This window comes from Mya arenaria, chromosome 6, assembly GCF_026914265.1.
Source record: "Mya arenaria isolate MELC-2E11 chromosome 6, ASM2691426v1".
Taxonomy (NCBI): domain Eukaryota; kingdom Metazoa; phylum Mollusca; class Bivalvia; order Myida; family Myidae; genus Mya; species Mya arenaria.
Genome location: NC_069127.1, coordinates 20,478,648 through 20,493,807, shown reverse-complemented (window position 1 = coordinate 20,493,807; position 15,160 = coordinate 20,478,648). Strand labels below are relative to the sequence as shown.

Here is a 15,160-nt window from a genome sequence, read left to right as displayed (position 1 = left end):
ACAAAGCGAAGAACATACCATTAATATCATGCGGTTTTATTTGGGAGTTTTCTCATCTGCGCTTAAATATTGTAAGCATTTATCTTGCCACGAAAATTATTGTGAATGCATGAATTATTTATGTAGACGTATACTGGCTGTTTTCAGCGTATGATATACGCAGGTATTAAGGTGAGGACCATTTGGAATTAATTTGCTGGGACACTATATCTATGATAACATTAGTCTAAAATATAAACAGTGTGTGTTCCTATGGTAGATGCTCAGACTCTCATTAATTTCATATATGTTTGATGTTGTAAATACATTTTAATTTGTTTTCCTCGAAATAAAGCGGAAATATATATAACAGAAGGAAATATGTTATACAAGATGTATTGCTACACTAGTCTTGTGCTCGTCATTTCGGACAGAGTGGCCAGCTACGAGTTTACCATTCTGCACACCAACGACGTGCACGCTCTGTTTGAACAGATCAACAAGTACGGTGCGGACTGCAGCGTCGATGACGCCGCCACTGGAAAGTGGTTCGGTGGCGTTGCTAAGCGACACACGAAGATCAATGACATTCGGAGTGGCCATGGCAACGTGCTACTTTTAGACGCAGGTGATCAGTTCATGGGGATACTCAGGTTTTTCGTTCACAGAGGCAATGCTACGTCATACTTTATGAATCAGCTCGGATATGATGTCATGGTGGGTTTCGCTCGTAGACCATACAATTTTCATTTATAGTTTACATATTACTTTCTTTCATGTGTATATTAGATAAATCATAGGATTGATTGAGCTACCAAATTTTCAAAGAAGTTTCTAGTTAATGAACAGTTAATTTTAATTAAATTAATTATATTCAGGTTCTATATAAAATGTTTCAACATTGACTCTGCCTTATGTTCAATCTATTTCAACATGTACAGTGTCTGGAATATCACGAATTCGATCTTGGAGTGGAACCATTGCCTTCTTTTTTGGGTAACGTCAGTTTTGACGTCGTCAGTTCTTCCGTTGACGTCACGAATGAACCGAAGCTCAGCGGACGTTTGACGAAAAGCGTCATTAAGAACGTTGGGGGAGAAAATATTGGTGTTATAGGTTACATAACAACAGAAACCAAAATTATATCCAAACCAGGTGAAGAGATTTTCCATACACATTTTATTATAGGTTTTACTTTCTCCTTTGCCAATTTAGCATTTGATGGCCTGCTGTTGTTCTGTGTTCCCGTTTTCTTTCCTTTCACCTATTTTTGTTCAAATATGTTACCGCAATTCATAAGATTACATGTTGAAAAATATCGAACTGAATATGTTTTTATATCAGGACCGACGGTTACGTTTAAAGACGTCATTAGCAGCGTTTACGCGGAGGTGGCGGTCCTGCAATCTCAAGGCGTGACCAAGATCTTGGCTTTGGGTCACGCAGGTGGCCGCTATAGACTGAGTGGACGTTGTCGTAGGCGGACACACGGACACATTCCTTTACACCGGTAGGAACATGAGCAGTATAGATTTAGTTGTACTTTACGGCGATAAGGTACTTTCTTATAACTTGTCTCAATAAGTGTATAGAGAATTGCTGAAATGTACGCTATGGTACGGGAATTGACAAATGAAAGTGTTTCCAACGCGGGTACGGAACTTAGCTGCTATTCCTGACTACCCGTAATGCTATTAGAATTGTCATACTAGGCCGGTACAAACACATTAATTTTATTTTGTATTACCGTTTTTTTTCAATAGTGCTAATAGTAATGTTCCTTGCGAGTCATGTCATTGATTCCACATTGTACATACAGGAGAGCTGCCATCCGACGAGACGCCCGAGGGTCTATATCCGGTCGTCGTCAGCCAGCCAGGTAGTTGCCGAGCTCTCGTCGTTCAAGAATTTACGTATGGAAAATACCTCGGTTTCCTCAACGTCACATTCAACACAAATGGTGACGTAACTTCCTGGAGCGGAACCCCATACCTCTTGACTCCTCTATTGAACAAGGTGGTGTAATCAATTTATTTCTTTTCACACTTGAGCCTTTGATGCTTCTAATTAATTCACAAGTGCAAACCATGGCATCCCAAGATGAAAAACTAACTACATTTCTTTCATATTAGATACAAGATTGTATAATATTGATCGACCATAGCCATTTTTTGCAGACGCGGGCATTCTTCGGGAGCTGGGGACATGGCGACTTCCGGTGGATGCTGTAAAGCTGGAGAAGGTCGGCCTGTCGCTGGTGGAATTAGACGGCCGGCGGGAGCACTGCCGCCTCCGAGAATGCAACCTGGGTACGTACTCTTTTGGAAAAAAAAGTGAATTGCGAGATAGAAAACTGTATTAAGTCTCACAAATATATATATATATTATGACTACACACGCGTTTTTTTTAGTATACCAGAATATTGGAGGGCTTGATAGAACTGGGTTTATACAAAAGACGATATTCTATACACATTCTGAAGCGTGAAGGTGGTTTAATAAACTGCAAGGACAGAAAATAAGGTGACTTACTCTTCTGAACTTGCGAACATGTTTTAAGTATTATTATTATTGAAAAGATGAGGATATTCCACAAAAAAAACTACTAATGACAAAGGTATCATTTCAGGTAACATGCTCGCTGACGCCATGATCGACTATTACGTCACTTCCGGTTACAACTTCTCAAACGAGGCCTGGGCACCAGCGGTTATTGCTCTCCTCAATTCAGGCAGTATAAGAAGCTCCATCCAGAAAGGTATATAAACAAGGAATGTCATAAACGGCAAAACATAGTATACCCATATCAAAGTATGACCTTTCTTTTGAGATATGCAGACAATTGGTTAATGAATTGAGAACAAATAATTGAATGAAACAAAATAACATGGGATCACCAGGCTCCTCAATTTAAATATCGAGTTACATATAGTATTGAAATGTTATGATATAAAACAATACTTACTTAATATTATCTCATGTAAGCATATTAAATGTGCAGTATGAATCATTCGAAATCGTTCCAATTCATTAAGAACCAAGCAATTTAACTGTCAGCGAAACGCATTATATACAAAACATTATTATTAAAGTCTTATGAACCATATAAAAATGTAAAATGACCTATGTCCATTAATATTTTTCAGGTAGGGAAAGGTGGTAAATGTATATAGATGAAATGAAGACGTGTGTTATCATAAGCTGTCATTTTTCTGCGTCATTTACTTTCCACCTGTCGAGATATTGTCCATTAGGTCAAACAAATGTTTGTTTCTGGTTCTGACGCGGAATAAATAGGCTAGTTCAGTAGAAGGAATCGTGATTTTATTTTTGTTGTTGATTATGATGGTGACAATGATGATAACTATGATATTGTTGTTGCTCAATCCTAAGGTACGATAACGGCTGGGGACGTTAATAAGGTACAGCCGTTTAGGAACGAAGTTGACATGATTCGAATACACGGACGAAACCTACGTCACCAGCTCGAGATCAGCGTTAGCGAATATGACGTCACAGACAAGCATGGACGATTTCTGCAGTTTACAGGTTTAATTAATGCAACACTTCTCTATCTAGTAACGCCTACATTAGTAATCGAAACGAAGCAGAAAAGATTCTTAGATTCATTGATGTATTATTTGTAGGCATACGACTTTCTCTCACCTCAGATAAGTAGATCCAATAATTTAACCATGCTAGATATTCTTATCTTGCCCACGGGCGAAGATAAATTGCCCGTATGGAACTCCTTTTTAACGGTCGTCACATTATAACTACCTCCCTTGTTAAAGACTGTCGTCTGTAGCATCATGGAAACCTTGTCTTGTGGCAATATTTAGAACGCTTATTAATTATTTCTCGCTTCAAATGTCACTATAAAACAGTTTTCACGCACATTTCAAGAAATAATGCGTCACTCTCCTCCGAACTATTTAAAGATCGAATTGACTGTTAACATAACCCCAATCACTGCGCGCATATACATGACAACCACGTGCTATCGCATATCTATACGCAATTATTTTCTCTAAGCACAAAAGAGTTCCAGCAAAAAAATACATTTTTACTTATTTTGTTTAACTGAGGTGGGAGAAAAAGCATCTACCATAGCCGCTCGTGTAAGATAGTTTCATCCCGACCCTCGCGCAAGGTGTTTTGCGGAAACTCGGTAAACCTCGTTTCCGCAAAACACCCTACGCTCGGGTCGGAATGAACCTATCTTACACTCTCGTTCATGGAAGATACTTATAATCTATCTAATAAGAAATGTAGTTATTGTCAAAGCAAAACAAAAACAACAATTCTTGAAATTATTGATGTATCAATTGCCATGTTGGTGTTTTGGTGTCCCGTCAACATGCAAACACACAAGCACGCCACTGTTTTGTCGTAATTTCCCCTATATGTGTCTTTCAAAATTCACACAAGAATGACGTAATAAGCGAGTCATTAAGCTATGTATATATATACTCTTTATTTCCACCCGTCAGTGATTTAACAATTATAGGAATGAACATATATACAACAATACAAACAATAGAACAATACATTTGAAAGAAGTAAGGAAGAAAAGTACAATAGTTTATATTAGCGTTTATTTAAAAAAAGCGAGCAAATTTACCAGTTGTTCAGGGTTCTCATTTGGTAAATGTATTTGTAGTTCCAAGAAACAAATCAGGTTCAGAAAATAGGAATATCTTCACAATTAGCTAGGCGTTGTTTTTATTAGTTTAACATCGATAGCTGTCGAACAAACACATTTTTTAAGGATGCTTGAAAGTAGAAGTGCGCACCTGTAAGAAAAGGCTTGCCGAAAAACGAAATACAAGCAATTAAAGGTGCTTCTTCAATAGAGTCAGACTCTACCATATACAATTTCCGAACTTTTAAAAGTAAGGAGTATATGAGGAGGAATTGATGTTGTTTTAAAAATGTTAAGTACGAATGTTTATGTATAGTTTAGTAATATTAAGTTAAATAACAAAGCAATATGTACAATGAGAGAGATATTGACAATGGTAGATATAATTATTTTCATAAGTATAAAGGTGAACCATCACTTAGAGGATATGTACATGTTATCGCCACATATTATAATAGTATGTAATACATCATGCATTTTAAGCAGTGTTTTTCATAAAATAATTATGATTTAATAGACAGTTCTGGCTACGATTTTATGAATATAGTCACAAGATGCTGTTACCCAGCTGTTTAGATTATTTCGATCGACTGTACGTATTGTATCCTGAGATAGCAAAAGTTTCAAAATGTCATCAGTATCATGGCTTTGTGGTATGGATAGCATGTCTAGCAAATGTCGCCTGTCATGCATAAATGCAGTGCACTGCGTCAATGCATGTTTCATGATGTCATTACTGCGTTCACCACAATGTCGGCACAAGGCGTCGTCGATAGACCGTCTTTTATCAGCGATTAGTCGAACAACTGTAGAGGCATTGCGGATATGGTCTCTCGAGGTAGCACTCAACCATAAAACGGATGGACGTATTTCGGGATGAAAGTCTATAAATCGATTGAATTCTGGGTCACCGGTAATGCGGACGAGCCACTGTGATTTATAGTAGTTTGTGACTAGAGTTCGCACGATACGTTTCCATGTAGACTTAGGTGGGATGCACATCGTAGCTCTGTACTCACGGAGGAAGTGTTCTAAACCATATTTTATTAATATAGTATGTATGTCAGGTACGAATCCGCTTTGTGCTAGTTTTCTTTTTACGTAATAAAGTTCGAGTCTATAATCAAATACTCTTCGTGCGAGAGTGTGCGGTCCTAGTGTACACAGTTTGTGAAAAAATCCAAGTTTACAAACGTCTATTTCGGCAAGAATGGAAATCCATCCGCTGTATTCGCGCACTCATTTTCGAGTTTATATCAGAACGACATTTAAAGGGGACACAATATGTGTCTTTCGTGCCAACATGCATTAGAAGGAAGGAAAGAAATCAGCCACATTATCAGATTTAGGTTACCGCTTAGAATTATAGTATTTTGAGATTACAAAACCTCATCAACCTTAATTAAATACATATGTGTATTTTTAGGGTTAAAAGTGACGTACGACCTCCGACAGACGGTCATGCGGCGCGTCCATGACGTGCATGTGCGCTGCCTCACTTGCGCTGTGCCCAGTTACTCCCCATTACACGATGACGTCATTTACAACGTTCTACTCCCGACCTTCCTCATCGAGGGAGGCGACGGATACCAGTTTGAGCCTATCGAACACCTTCTCTTCAGTAAGATATTTAGATTGTTTTCCGAACACAAAGTTTAGATAGAGGCCCAAAAATCTGACTTTTGGATTAATCTACGTGTTCAATTGACAAAGCATATACGATCGGCTCATTGTATGTGTTTTAAATATAAAATGATCGTGTTTTTGAAACAAAAACAACAACACTATTTGTCCCCGAAATGATGTAAGTATACAATTTGGAGTACAAAAATAGCCGAAATCCTGTGACAAAAAAACAACGTTTGTGTTGCGTTATTTGATGTTTTATTTTCAATGCAGACATATTCGTTTTTGCGTTTATAAGCTTATATAAAAACATGGTATGTTTAAGATGTGTGACAAATATGTCTTTCAAGACGTCCGTCGTTAAAAGCTTGAATACCAAACAAAAAGCAGAATCATGGTATTGTCCTGTTACAGGACCTCGTACAGTATTACAGGACCGAAACGAGATACGAAAAAATCTTATCTTTAAATTTTACAATTTTGATTGTGAATGTACGGTATTAAGCATCCCAGTTGATATAAACACGGATGCATAATAAGCTGAACAGTATACTTGACAATGTTGATAATAAAATATTTGTATCTTAAACATGGAAGACAGCACCACTCGACCAGTTTGAAAATATATTGTCCGATTTTCTTTATAAAACTTATGAGCAAAATAAAACTTTCAAGTATTTTTTTTAGATAAAAAATTAATGAAAACGCGTATTTGACGTAGCGTTTCCTGCAAAAAAGAAATGGAATTAATACCGGAAACAAAACATCGGTAGTACAAATGCGCATGTTTGATACAGTGCGACCGCATCCGGGGGCGCTTGACAATAAGTTTTAAAAAACCTTTATTAACGAAAATTACCCATATACATCAATGTTTTAAGATAAGTTTAAACACATATCACATAATACAGGTTTATAAGCATAAAGCTCGGGTTTCTACACATTTGCATTTTGATGCCTACCACTTACTTCACTGTTGTCAAACCTTAAGCCCACTCTCTGGTACGAATCAAATGTAAGCACGTATAAGGCTTAATTCAATTTCAACGACGTAATATTCGAATGGACGTTACATTCGCATACTGTTTAGCACGCTAACAAACTACAATCATCTGCCAGTTTACATTATTTGTATGCAAACATGAACGGTAAAAGTATATATTTCACCCCTGACTTTTCAACTCGCGAAATATAGCCTACAGTGCTACTCGGTGAGATATAATGCAATATTACACTTAAACAAACAATTATCCTCTATTTATTATAGATATTTCCATCGCCTTAATCAGACGTCAGTGCTCACAAGGCTACGTCTGCAAACAATTTAACGCAATATACCACTCGTGAATAATAGGTTCTCGCTCGGTGAATTATACTGAGATCATACACTGAATCACATACTCATACATTTAACTCTCTATTTTGCAGATACGCTTGACGTCGAAGTGACGTTCAAATATCTGGGTAAGCATGGTCCTGTCTATCCAGCCGAGGAAGGCCGAATAACATTCGTTACCAAGGATACGGATGCAGACCAAGTGGGAGGGGCACAGGGGCAGCATGATATAAGCTCACTGGCGTTTGTATTTTTAAGCGAATTGTTATTAAGTCTTGCAGAGAGGATCTTCTAGAATTCAAAAGCATGATCTTAAGTTAAGCGCAGACTAAATGTAAATGGACACTATATTTTAACATTCAAGGATTTGTGAAATACAAAATATGCCAACTTAACATAATATTTCATCACAAAATTTGCTAGTGTGATATAATATATAAAAAATGTTTATGCTTTTCAATGTATTTGTGAAAACATTTCATTATAACAAGAAATGAAATAAAATCAGATAGATTGTCCCTTGGCAGTATAATAAAAATATATAATATACAGGCACATTTATGCCCCAATTGATCTTGAACAGTCCAAGCCAGATGGCACAGATGTGTATTATTTATACTAGAAACGCATGGGAACTACAGTTGCATTGATTTCAGAGTTTGAGTCACCAGAAGGTCAATATAAGCGCAGCAAAACTGTCAGGTTAAGCATGCGACACATTTAAATATCACGTTAATACGTTTTAGTTTCAATATTGGCTTTCCGAGGTTTTTCCTCTCTCAGTAATGTGTTTAATACTTAATCACCATAAATATAATTAACTTAAAGAAAGAAATACAACCATATTTATGATATTGTTATCGTATGGTCGCATTTTACTTAATGCCGATCCAGATGATACCAGGGACATATACACGGGTTATTGGACATGCAAGTGCCTAAAGCATTCCGAGTATTGATATATAGACATATATGATCCATTAGCCTGATATACAGCACAAAGGAAAAGAAAATGTACGTTCACGTCATGCTAATTCCTTAATAAAACAACTCTAATAGTTTTTTACCATACATGGTAGATTGGAAATAGTAAAGAAATATTATAAATATGCACGAACAGTTTGGATTGCTAAAATCATGGAAAAAGATGAAACTTTAAGACACAAACGTAAATCGATAATAGAGATTTTGCGATCATATTTGCACCAGGAAGTGTCATTTCTTATTTACGAACCATTCGGAAATGTTGTTCTCAACTACAGTATTGGAAACGAGGCAATTTCTGATACAGAGATGTGTCTTTTGAAAGCTCTTCTGGGGGAACGGCGTGGTCAATCATTTCAGATAAAAATATTTGGCAGTAAATATCAAACGGTTCTCTCCCCTGGAGGTCTATTGATTGGCCGGGGACCGGATAGTGATCTGGGAACCAGACGTGTACAACTTCCGGTTCCGATTATAAAAATAGGTCACACAGAAGAGACACTGGAACACACTAAAATAGGAGGAAAGAGGGACGTTGGTGAACACGAGACTTGCGAAGCTTTGAAAAAACTCCATAATAATTGTGGCTCATTAAATGATAAATATAATCAAACGTCGTTAGAATTTTTTTCCACAGGATAGTGCAAATAAGTTGTCGGATAAAATTAAGAGAAATAAGTGTGAAAATGACAGAACTAGTGGTATTTTTAAATCCGACGAAATGAAACATGGAAGACGACTATTTATAGCAGCGAACATGGTGGAGTACACTGTTATCATGAGAGGGTTTTGTTGCGCGGAGAGAGATATTCTAGACTGCCTTCCTCAAATTAGACCCATTTTCTGTCAATCAAATAAATCTGTAAGGCAGTCCTTAAAACTTGTTGTTTGAAATGACATTACAGATGTTTGCTTACATTTTGCTTACATCTTGAGCAGACTTTTTATTGTAGCATATTGTTTCCGTTATTAATATAGACATCTCTCAGGCATTCCATCTCTCAGACATTCTCCTATACAATCTTTTTCAGATATGAATCCGAGTCAACGACGTGTATAACGGCTTAATGTTGTTTAGCGTCATTACAAATTCATGACAATAAAATCTGGTCATTCCACTTGGTCATAAGTAAAAGTGTTCAATCATGTGTTCGTATTAGTTTATTTGTTAACAATTATACTCATGAAAATCTAAAGGGGTATGGGTGGATCTTTATCAGCAAACTTAAAAGAAAATTTTAACATGCGCATGTTTCATGAATAGTTGAGGTTTCTAAGTAAATAGATTTTCCCCATGTTTTGCAAGGCCAGATCACAACCAAGCAACCTGTTTGCAACACTAGATTTGCAAGACAAGATCACAGTCCAGCAACCTGTATGCAATACTTAATTCGCCAGAGAAGATCAGAGGTCAGCAACCTATTTTCAGTGCTACATTTGCAAGACAAGATCACAGTACAGCCTCCTTTTAGCAAGACAAGATCACCAACCAACAACCTGTATGCAATACTAGATTTGTAATACAAGATTACAGTCCAGCAACCTGTATGCAATACTAGATTTGCAAGACATGATCACTGTCCAGAAACCTGTATCCAATACTAGATTAGCAAGACAAACTCACAGTCCAGCAACCTGTCTGCAATACTAGATTTGCAAGACAAAAACACACTCAAGCAACCTATATGCACTACTAGATTTGCAAGACAAGATTACAGTCCAGCATCCTATATGCAAAACTAGATTTGTAAGACAAGATAACAGTCCAGCAACCTATTAGCAATACTAGATTTGCAAGACAAAAACACAGTCCAGCATCCTTTATGCAATACTAGATTTGCAAGACAAGAACACAGTCCAGCATCCTATATACAATACTAGATTTGCTAAACCAGATCACAGTCCAGCCACCTTTATGCAATACTAGCTTTGCAAGACAAGACCACAGTCCAGCAACCTGTATGCACTACTAAATTTGCCAGACAAGAACACAGTCCAGCATCCTATATGCAATACTAGATTTGGTAAACCAGATCACAGTCCAGCCACCTGTATAAAATACTAGATTTGAAAGACAAGAACACAGTCCATCAACCTGTATGCAATACTAGATTTGCAAGACAAGATCACCAACCAGCAACCTTTATGCACTACTAGAATTGCAAGAAAATGTCAAAGTTTGGAACCTGTATGCAATACTAGATTTGCAAGACAAGATCACAGTCCAGCAACCTGTATGCAATACTAAATTTGCAAGACATGATCACTGTCCAACAACCTGTATGCAATACTAGATTTGCAAGACAAGATCACAGTCCAGTAACCTTTATGCACTACTAAATTTGCAAGACAAGATCACAGTCCAGCAACCTTTATCCATTACTAGATTTGCAAGACAAGATCACAGTCCAGTAACCTTTATGCACTACTAGATTTGCAAGAAAAGATCGCCGTCCAGCAACCTGTATGTAATACTAGATTTGCAAGACAAGATCACCGTGCAATAACCAGTATCCGATACTAGATTATCAAGATAAGATCACAGTCCAACAACCTGTCTGCACTTCTAGATTTGCAAGACAAGATCACAGTCCAGCAACCTGTATCCAATACTAGATTTGCAAGACATTATCACAGTCCAGCAACCGTTATGCAATACTAGATTTGCTAGAAAAGATCACAGTTCAGCAACCTTTATGCACTACTAGATTTGCAAGACAAGATCACAGTCCAGCAACCTTTAAGCACTACTAGATTTGCAAGACAAGATCACAGTCAAGCAACCTGTATGCAATACTAGATTTGCAAGAGATGATCATAGTCAATCAACCTTTATGCACTACTAGATTTGCAAGAAAAGATCACAGTCCAGCAACCGTTATGCACTACTAGATTTACAAGACAAGATCACAGTCCAGCAACCTTTATGCACTACTAGATTTGCAAGACAAGATCACAGTCCAGCAACCTTTAAGCACTACTAGATTTGCAAGACAATATCACAGTCCAGCAACCTGTATGCACTTCTAGATTTGCAAGAAAAGATCAAAGTACAGCAACCTGTATGCAATACTAGATTTGCAAGACAAGATCACAGTCCAGCAACCTGTCTGCAATACTAGATTTACAAGAAAAGATCACAGTCAAGCAACTTGTATGCAATACTAGATTTGCAAGAGATGATCATAGTCAAGCAACCTTTATGCACTACTAAATTTGCAAGAAAAGATCACAGTCCAGCAACCGTTATGCACTACTAGATTTACAAGACAACATCACAGTCCAGCAACCTTTATGCACTACTAGATTTGCAAGACAAGATCACAGTCCAGCAACCTTTAAGCACTACTAGATTTGCAAGACAATATCACAGTCCAGCAACCTGTATGCACTTCTAGATTTGCAAGAAAAGATCAAAGTACAGCAACCTGTATGCAATACTAGATTTGCAAGAAAAGATCACAGTCCAGCAACCTGTTTGCAATACTAGATTTACAAGAAAAGATCACAGTCAAGCAACCTGTCTGCAATGCTAGATTGGTAAAAAAGATCACAGTCCAGCAACCTGCTTGCAATACTATATTTGCAAGAAAAGATCACAGTCCAGCAAAATGTATGCAGTACTAGATTTGCAAGACAAGATCACAGTCAAGCAACCTTCTTGCAATACTATATTTGCAAGACAAGATCACAGTCCAGCAACCTTTATGCAATCTATATTGGAAGGAAAGATCACAGTCCAGCAACCTGTATGCACTACTAGATTTGCAAGACAAGATCACAGTCCAGCAACCTTTATGCAATACTATATTTGCAAGAAAAATCAGAGGTCAGCAACATATATGCAATACTAGATTTGCAAGACAAGATCACAGTACAGCAACCTGTATGCACTACTAGATTTGCAAGACAAGATCACAGTCCAGCAACCTGCTTGCAAAACTAGATTTACAAGAAAAGATCAGTGGTCAGCAACATGTATGCAATACTATATTTGCAAGAAAATATCACCACCAAGCAACATGTATGCAATACTAGATTTGCAAGACAAGATCACTGTCCGGCAACCTGCTTGCAATACTATGTTTACAAGAAAAAATCACAGTCCAGCAACCTGCTTGCAATTCTAGATTTGCAAGACAAGATCAAAGTTCAGCAACCTGCTTGCAATACTATATTTGCAAGAAAAGATGACAGTCCAGCAACCAGCTTGTAATTCTAGATTTGCAAGACAAGATCACAGTCCAGCAACCTGCTTGCAATACTAGATTTGCAAGAAAAGATCACAGTCCAGCAACCTGCTTGCAATTCTAGATTTGCAAGACAAGATCACAGTCAAGCAACCTGCTTCCAATACTTTATTCAAGCAGATGAAAACACCATTTTCCAGATATATATTGTTTCATAACTTTAGATTTTTATATGGCGTTTCGTTCGACCGACCAGTTCCTAAAGTGAATACACTGTCACTGGTGTCACAGGATTTTCTAAACGACTGTATGACCTGCCAAAGTTTGAATTCTTTACTAAATATACCAATCAGGCTATGCGGCTCCGAGGACCAGTCCATATAACCTCTCACCATGTAGGCGCGGGCTTTGGGAGAGTGCAACATTATTCTATTTAGGATACACCCTACATTTTCAGCTAATGCAATTTCAGAAAGGCAATCATTAAGCACAAGGCTTAATCATTTGGAATTTTAACTTTCGCGGTTGTTTAAATGTCCGCCTATTGCCACTCATTCGAAACACACTCCATGCGTTAGAGTTTGCAATGTCAATGCAAATATTTTTAATCATTAAAATGTTACTTCACTTCACCTAACTACATTTATTATATACCTATCATAAATACACACGCAATACACATCGCAAAAAAACGGAAGTCCGTATTCCACCCCAGTGCAATATGGCCGTATTCCACTCTTGTGACGTCAAGTCATAACAAGTATCGTTGCGCGATGTTAAAATGACGTCATACAAAATAGTGAGTCGTTAAAGTAACATTTATTATGAAAACATGTGGCTTTTAAGTGATCTAACCAGTAATGTATATAATAAAAGGGTTATTATTACTGCATTTTGATCCGGAATGTCGTATTCGACTCTCGTGGATTTTTGCAGATTTTGATTTCACTCGGCTAGCGCCTTTGAACGAAACAAACATTGTCCACTCGAGTCGAATACAATCTCCCGGATAAAAACGCAGTACCAGTAACCCTATTGTATTAAATTTCGCTGAGCTAATCAGTATGCCATGAGAGCAATGTCCATTAGTTGTCATGAGAAGTATCTTGCTCCAAAACACTTTAGAAATGTCACGACTGATGAATTTGATTGAAAGGAAAATAATACTGACTTTTTTGTCATATATATGCATGCAGATAATATTTGGTATGCTTCTATTCATAAAGTTTAACTCACCGTAACACCCTGGCCAAGGCAAATTGACAGCAGAAACCTCGTACTCATAAACAACAATTTATCAAGTGAAAACATGAAATTTGATCTGAAGCCTGAGTCACTATTCTGGCAATACGGGATCAAAGTTGACTGCAATTATAGCATTTTTATTTAGTCTGTGTGTGCGAAGCAAATGCAACTGTTCTGTTTTTTTAACATTTCATTTCGCGGAGAATTTTAATATAATAATATGTTATTAGATGAATAGAAATACAATGTAACAATCAATACAATATAAACAAGTTATCATAGAATTTGAGACAAATAATTAATTATCAAACATGCAAAGGTTTTGGCCACGAGTTATACCAACATCAGTAACGACCGTCTACCAAAACATCAAATTAGTTACCAAGCAAAAGTGTTTTTTTAGATTGAGATAGTAATGTTTAAATCAAAGTAAAGTGTTTATATGTTTATCTGTTCAAAATGTAATGTATAAATGTTAGTAAAAGATGTCAGAAAGGGATATATTGATAGAAGAGAGAGGTAGAGAAGAAGACTCGCAGAGAAATGATTTGCTTCTGAAAATAATCTTATTATGTTGTTGAGTTTATAGAGGTCTGCCAACAAACGCAAGCAGTACGCCTGTCTTTATGCGCAATGATAGCAATTTACTTAATCATGACGAACCGTCTTTAGCAATAAGTAAGGATTCTTCAAAAATAAGAAACTAAACATTTTAAAAATCTAGCGTTCCTAATTGGCTGAAAATGTAAGGCAAAATCGAAATGTGCATTATGTTTCATGGGTGGTCGTTCAACAACTAGTCACCAACCAGTCGCAACAAGTGACTCGCTGACTAGTAAGCCATCACAAGTCTATCGCCGTATCTACGATTTATAAGCCAGAGGGCCTTCTTTGTAATATATATTAATTTAATTAGTAAATATGCAAATTTTCAAATACATCCTTTGCATATTAGAAAATCGAAGACATATATTCTAATTCTGAATTAACGTAACGTCATTTCAATATTGACGTAACATCTTTGAGATATAATTTGATCGCTTCGCTCTCAGCTCACTTGAGAGGAAAATCCGTTATATCGGTCGAAGGTCGACGCAACAGGTCGACACCCCCCTTGCGGAGCAAGGTGAGGAGGGGATGTCGACCTTCAGCGAC

The 15,160-nt window shown here is 37.1% G+C and overlaps 1 pseudogene; it reads left to right on the top strand.

Annotated features, from left to right (window-relative positions):
* Positions 1-218: 218 nt before the first annotated feature.
* LOC128238181 (snake venom 5'-nucleotidase-like) lies at positions 219-7,989 on the top strand (annotated as a pseudogene).
* The last annotated feature ends 7,171 nt before the right edge of the window (positions 7,990-15,160 follow it).